This window comes from Ricinus communis, chromosome 2, assembly GCF_019578655.1.
Source record: "Ricinus communis isolate WT05 ecotype wild-type chromosome 2, ASM1957865v1, whole genome shotgun sequence".
Lineage (NCBI taxonomy): Eukaryota > Viridiplantae > Streptophyta > Magnoliopsida > Malpighiales > Euphorbiaceae > Ricinus > Ricinus communis.
Genome location: NC_063257.1, coordinates 13,262,209 through 13,268,947, shown reverse-complemented (window position 1 = coordinate 13,268,947; position 6,739 = coordinate 13,262,209). Strand labels below are relative to the sequence as shown.

Genomic DNA, 6,739 nt, shown 5'->3' with positions numbered 1-6,739 from the left:
AAAAGTGTCAATTTTCACTTAATAAATAATATAACATATATTATCCAAATCAAATTTAATATATATATTAAAACTGAAATTAAAAAGTGTCAATTTTTTCTTTTAATCTATAATTTTAAGAGTAATGACTTTTAAATTTTAATTTTTATTACTTTTTTTATTACTTTTATTAATTTTGATTGACGATTTATATTTATTTACTTTTTATCTTTCTCTAATGAATTATTTTTTATTTATTAATTGTATAAAAAAATCTAGATATCATATAATTTTATAATATTTAAAAATTTCTATCTCAAAATGACTTTAAAGAAGATATCGAAAAATTTTATCTTAATAAAAAAGTATTGCAGCAATTTAAGTTTTTCTCAAATCACGTTAACTTTTTCTATTTCTTTCTATTTCTTTCTATGCTTCAATACTTTAATTTAACTTTTTATTTTTACTTTATTTTATATTACTAAAATTTAATTAATTATGAATAATTAATTGTATTTATTCATATATATTTTATATTGTCATAGAATTAGAATTTAAGTATGAATATTTTTATTTCTTTTAGATTCTCATTTATCTATATTAATTTTTAATATTTAAATAAAAAACTTATAAGTCAGATAAATGGAACTGAAATGGTTAAAATAAACTGAAATCAATTTAAAATTAAAAGCCAATCAAAATCGGTTTCGTCTTAGCTAGAGCCGATAGTATTACCTCAAATGTGAACTCATAAAAAATTTATTTTAATCAATTTTTATTTTCTAAAAATTAATTGGATCAAGCTGGAACCAGAATCGACCGGCTCTATTATCACGATATCTACTTTTATATATGTTATGATAATTATTATATTTATATTTGATATATAGATTAATATCAATAGAAAATATGTAATATTATATGCTCTATTATTTATTTAATTTATGTTAGAAATTATACAGATAAAAATTGAGTAATACAATTATTACATAAAGTATAATAAATTTAATCATAATATATAAATAATACTAATTTATAGATAAAATATATACAATTTTTGTTAAGTTTTGCGTAAAGGGCAAATATAATCCAGTATTAATTTAATTGGTGAAAGCTGAAGGGTACTGAGCAAATGGTATATTCAATTCAAAATTAAACCAAATTTGAGAAACCAAAATTCAAAATCATAAACTAAACAAAACAATTTCGGCTCAAATCAATTTTAAAATTAAAATATAATGAGTTGTATTTTCTATTTATTATTTTTTTTTATATATTTAGTTTAAAAATATTCTCATATTTTACGTAAATAACAATAAATTTTTTTTATTCAGATTATAAATTAATTACATCAATAAATATTCTTTAAGATTTTTAATCTGATAATTTTAATAATAATAATAATAATAATAATTTCAGTTAGTTCGGATAAACTAAAATCTAATTTTACTCACAACTAGACAAACCCGAAATTATTTCAATTTGAAAATTCTTAAATCAAACTGAGAACCAAATTAAAAAAATTAATAATCATCATCAAACCATATCTATCCAGTCTGGTCAGTTTGTTTGTTTTTTTTTTTTTTCAATATCAGTTTAGTTTTTGCTTACTCCATTCAAAGTGTTCTTATATATACACACAGGCTCACTTTTAGTGTAATGGGCCATGTCAACTTAATTCAAAAAGCTGAATAGGCTGAAGCCCAGAAATAGGAGTAACCCTAATTGTGAAAATAAAATGGTAAAAGAACAACAAAAAAAACCCTAATTGTGATACCTCCATAGGCTATCTCAGTCTATAAATAAGCTAGGAAATGAGCTGTTGTGGTCTGCATCACACAGACGCACACACACCCTCTTCTTGTTCTTCTTGTATAAGTGGCATCTCAGTCTCTCACCAGGTCTTCTGTTTCCCATTTATTTTCTCTTTTTTTTTTTCTTCTTCTCCGTTTCTTTTCTGTTAGGTTTAGCAAATTTCATGTGGTAAATTCAATTTGAATGGTACATCATCTGTGTACAATAAGCCGATGCTCTGGATTATATTAAAAAGGAATGAAGGCAGCATGGTAATGTGCACAGAAATTGAATGGGTCAACATGTCTGCCCCCTCTGATTCCTCCTTTGATGAGGGGGCCTGGTTTCGATCCACATCTTTCTTTTAAAAGTAACAACATTCTGAATCTTATTTGACTGGTTTTTTGTTTGGGACTGTGTCACTGCCCTGATATGGTATGGGGGATTATGTCACTGATTTTTATTGTTATTTTTAACTAATCCATAATTTTAGTAAATAATGTTATTTATTCATATGTAAATGCTATTTAAATTGTATCTCAATAGAGATATTTCAAGTTAAAATAAACATTTACTTTTAATTTGATAATGATTTATTTATTATTTAAAATTTTAATAAAAAAAGACTTTAAATTAATTATATTAATTATTATGAATATTTTCAATAAAAATCTTATGATTTTCTCATCAAATTTTAATTATATTTATATAATTTTATCTAAATTAATATTAAAAAATGGTATTTTTTATCTCTACTTGAGACCAATGGCATTTTTCTATATTTATATATGTAAAAAATTGAGTTTAATAATTGTAAAATTTTAGATAACGATTAAAGCTAAGTCTCATTATATCTTTAGCATTTTATTTTGAATGGAATTACTAATTCCATAAATAATCAAAATCCTAGTTTTTAAATTTTTTTTGATTTTTTTATTTTGATTATTCAAAAAAGCTTTGTATAGTTTTTTCCTTCTGCTTTTGAGTAAAATAGCTATACTACATTAATTTTCTTCACCAAAATATATATATTTATGAGTTTCTTTTTTTTTTTTTTTTTTATAATCAAAACAAGGAATATTGTTAATCATTAGCAATCAGCACAGGCCCAATGAAGAAGGAATGCCAAACAGTTGGACTATCATAATCAACTGAAGCTGGTGCTAAGGAGTGAGTAACAATATTAGCTTACCTATACTCAAAACGAACAGAAAACTATGAATTAAAAATATCAAAGTCTGAAATCCCGCAGGAAGAAGAATTAAGAGCATCCACCACATGTTCGCAATCCATTTCAAGAATCATCTTTGAATAACCTAGAGATTGAACCCATAAAATGGCTTGGCGAAGAACAATTGCTTCAGCTTCATAAGCTACCTTAAGTCCTGAAAAAGTCTTAGAAAATCCCCACAAAAACAACCCCTGATGATTCCTTACAACACAACCAATACCCAATGTTTGACTCAAAGTAAACAATGATGCGTCCGAGTTACACTTCACAAAACCCAAACTTGGTCTACTCCATCTATGACGTCCCATCTTACCAGATGTAATCAAACCAGTCCTGAAAAGCAATGCCATTAACTACAGTTGCACGACTTGAAGATGACCGAAACGAGTGCCACAGGCTGGGAATTTCTTTGCTTCCATATACTCCATCAAACGGCTGCAATTTCAGGAATTTTAGAACAATAAGGAACAGAGAACAACGAAAAAAATAACTGATCAAAAGAGACATAAACTGAGGCAGTAACGTGAATTCCACGCTCCAGTAAACAGGACTGGGCAAATGGACAATCAATTAACAAATGCAATAAACTTTCCCGATCTTGTCCACAGATAACACATCTCTCATCTAATTGAATACCATGTCGAAGTAAAGCAGATCTGACTGGCAAAACATCTTTGGATGCTTTCTATAGAAACAGCTTAACACGAGGAATGTTCAGACTCCACATCTTGGACCATTCACCCTGGCTCACACCCAGTTGGCCCCTGCTCCTAGTCATCGTAGCCACCCTATAACCAGATTTAACAGAATACAAACCATTCTTCTGATATACACAATCAGAAATTGTAGCAGTAGCAACGGGAAGTCTCAAAATATTATGCACATCATCCTCCAAAAAATAGTTCATTCAGCAATTCAACATCCCATTCTCTAGAGTTTGGAATCCAAAGATCATTGAGTCGCAAATATTCAAGACCAGGAATTATAAGAGTTGGAATTTTAAATTGACCATCCATTTTTAACCATGAATCTCGCCAAACATTTATAGAAGACTGTTGAGGAACAAGACCACAGACAGCAGAGGACCAACCCACAGACTTCCAAGAAGAACAACGGAGACAAAGATCTGTGGTCATGCCTCGACCGGATCATCACAGGCAACCAGATCATCACAGACATCAAAAATAGGGAAAATGAGCAACCTTTCTTCCCTAAGGAAGAAAGGTCACTTCCACCATTCCCAAGCTAGAAAGAAACGTTAGAATAGGATCATAGATAGCAAAAGAACCGTTGCAAGTATACATGTATATAACAGATCACACATGCTCAATAATCTCAGAATTCATATCAATAAATCATCATAGATTAATATTCAAGATTCACATGGTATCGAAGGCAGAGGTGATCCGCCATCACCTACCCACACAATCTCAAATCCAATCGATCAAATTTCTTATCATGTCTCAAAACGATCTTACCAAACTCACCAACATCACACTAATAGGCAATCAAAATTACTTTCAATGGTCGAGAGCGATACATCGGCCTCGATGGCGGTAAAAATTAGGATTTATTACAGGGACCCGAGAAGAGACACAATCGATCCCAATCAACCCACAAAGAGGGAGATCGAGGCATCAAGATTGGCGGGGCAATCGACCATCCATATGGTCATGGTCATGTCCCCGACCAACACGATTAGAGCCTCGATTGCTGCGAGGCTGCATCCGTTAGGCATCATCATAGGCCATATGGGAAAAGTTAAAAATTATATAGTCAAAACAAAATTATGCGCACATATTCAATCCGAAGCAGGGAATTATCTCAAGTAAAGCGGGGGACTGGCGCGCACATTCCTGATCCCACCTCACACCAACTCCAAAGACAAGAGCAGAGAGGCAGACGGGACCTGTTCACTTACCCGGCGCGGGCTCGATTCGAGCTACAGCGTTGGCGAGCTTCGCCATGCAAGTGCTATTGTTATCACATCCCAGCCTCACATCCATCGCCATCATATCAGAGAGGAGCCACATGGGAACAATGAATGAGCCAAGGCAGAAAAGTGCCTCTCGCTCACGGAGGGGCGGCGTCGACACCAGCGGCCGCCGAGAGTGACCATTGCAAAAGCAAGGTCACACCTCCGGCCGGCATCTTCATCGCATCTCCGTCCGACGGCGCCCGGGAGGAGAGAGAAGGAAAGGAGAGACTACGAGAGGGAAAGTTCTTTGGCGGGCGTGGTATTGAACGCTGCCTCCCAACCTGTGGTGGTTGATGTGTTCGGTTCGGGATGACGACAACCCATGGGTCCTCTCCACCCGAGACTCGCGATTCATATTGGCAGGCCCCAATGTCTGGGGGCCAATTGCCTCGCTGCCACTTGAGCATGGCTCACTTCACTCGGGCCCGGCCAAGAACTCCCGGGCCAATTCCGACTCAGCAGAGATGACCAACCAATTTACTCTCGCCCAGAATCGCTTTTCGTTTTGTCTCAACTCTATGAAACCCAGACAAAGTTTAGTATCCCAAAATTATAAAAAATCTTCTAAATGGATTATTGACTCCGGTGTAACCGATCACATGACTTGGGACTCAATAAAATTACACAATTTTGTTCCTACCGACTCTCGACACGATCGCAAACAGTCTAGGGCTCCTCAAAATTGTTACATAATACTAATTCAATTCATGACATTCTTTTATTACCTAATTTTACATCCAATTTATTATCATTGGTAAAATAACTCATTCTTTAAATTGTAATGTAATTTTCACCATCTTGTAATATTTCGGATCGCGCTTGCCCGGAAGACGATTGGTGAGGATATCTTGAAAATGGATTATATTACCTTCACTCCAAATCTCTGACCACGACATATTACTTCATGAAGCGGTTTGGGCATCCGTCGATAAAGTTTTAAATCAATTATTTTGTCTAAAAATAAATTCGGTTGTCATGACACTTGCAAATTTTCAAAGCATACTAGATTGCCCTCGATATCCTTCACCACTTCCGACCAAAATGTTTGACTTAATTCACTCGATGTTCGGGGACTCACCGATCTCTTGCTGAATCATTTTCGTTATCTTGTCACTTTATTGATGATTTCTCTCGCTTCGTGGGTTTATTTACAAAAGGAAAATGAAGTTTTCGCTTGTTTTCAAAATTTCTACAACTTCATTCAAAACCAATATAATACCAACATTAAGATCTTCAGATCCGATAGCAATCTTGAATATATCAATAAACAATTTTCCGATTTTTCTCCACTACAGGCATCTTGCACCAAACTACCGCATTTACACTCCGAGCAAAATGGAGTCTGCAGCAGAGGAAAATCGTCATCTTTTGAAGTCACTAGATCCTTACTTTTTTAAAATAACGATCCTACAATTTTTTGGTCCGATGCTCTCCAAAGCCGCCGCCTGCCTACCCTCATTGCTTGCCAGTCCAAAACTCAACAATCCGAGTCCTCTTGAAATTCTAAAGGGTAGAAAAATTGAACTAGGGTACATTAGAGTTTTTGGGTGCACCGCCTTTGTTCATGTTAAACGCGTTCTCATAAACTGGAACCTAGTTACTCAAAGCAGTATTCTTAGGGTATTCTTCAACAAAAAGGGATATAAGTGCTAGCTGACCGTTGGCGGGTCTCACAAGACCTATACCTCTAGGGATGTGTCTTTTGATGAATGTACACCTGATTTTACTAACCCTCACCCCTCACATGGGTCCTCCTT

The 6,739-nt window shown here is 33.7% G+C and overlaps 1 long non-coding RNA gene and 1 other non-coding gene across 2 annotated transcripts; one reads left to right on the top strand and one right to left on the bottom strand.

The window, feature by feature from the left end:
- The first annotated feature begins 2,029 nt into the window (after positions 1 to 2,029).
- Positions 2,030 to 2,132, top strand: LOC112535581. The gene has a single exon (XR_003079677.1). It is a non-coding gene; the product is annotated as a small nucleolar RNA snoR100 (small nucleolar RNA).
- Positions 2,133 to 2,885: 753 nt separating this feature from the next.
- On the bottom strand, positions 2,886 to 3,888 carry LOC125369209. Its single transcript, XR_007214848.1, has 2 exons — positions 3,641 to 3,888; positions 2,886 to 3,439 (listed from the first exon to the last, which is right to left on the bottom strand). It is a non-coding gene; the product is annotated as an uncharacterized LOC125369209 (long non-coding RNA).
- Between the last annotated feature and the right edge of the window lie 2,851 nt (positions 3,889 to 6,739).